Source organism: Seriola lalandi, unplaced genomic scaffold (genome assembly GCF_002814215.2).
Source record: "Seriola lalandi dorsalis isolate HSWRI2012SDOR001 ecotype SW California unplaced genomic scaffold, Sedor1 jcf7180002054618, whole genome shotgun sequence".
Classification (NCBI taxonomy): Eukaryota; Metazoa; Chordata; class Actinopteri; order Carangiformes; family Carangidae; genus Seriola; species Seriola lalandi.
This window is the reverse complement of record NW_019525171.1, coordinates 99,837-100,040: the sequence shown is the minus strand read 5'-3', so window position 1 is coordinate 100,040 and position 204 is coordinate 99,837.

Sequence of the window (204 nt, the reverse complement as noted above, 5' to 3'; positions counted from 1 at the left end):
CACGTCCTCACCTCCTCCTCACCTCCTCACCTCCTCCTCACCTCCTCACCTCCTCCTCACGTCCTCACCTCCTCCTCACCTCCTCACCTCCTCCTCACCTCCTCCTCACGTCCTCCTCACCTCCTCCTCACGTCCTCACCTCCTCCTCACCTCCTCACGTCCTCACCTCCTCCTCACTCCTCCTCACCTCCTCCTCACCTCCTC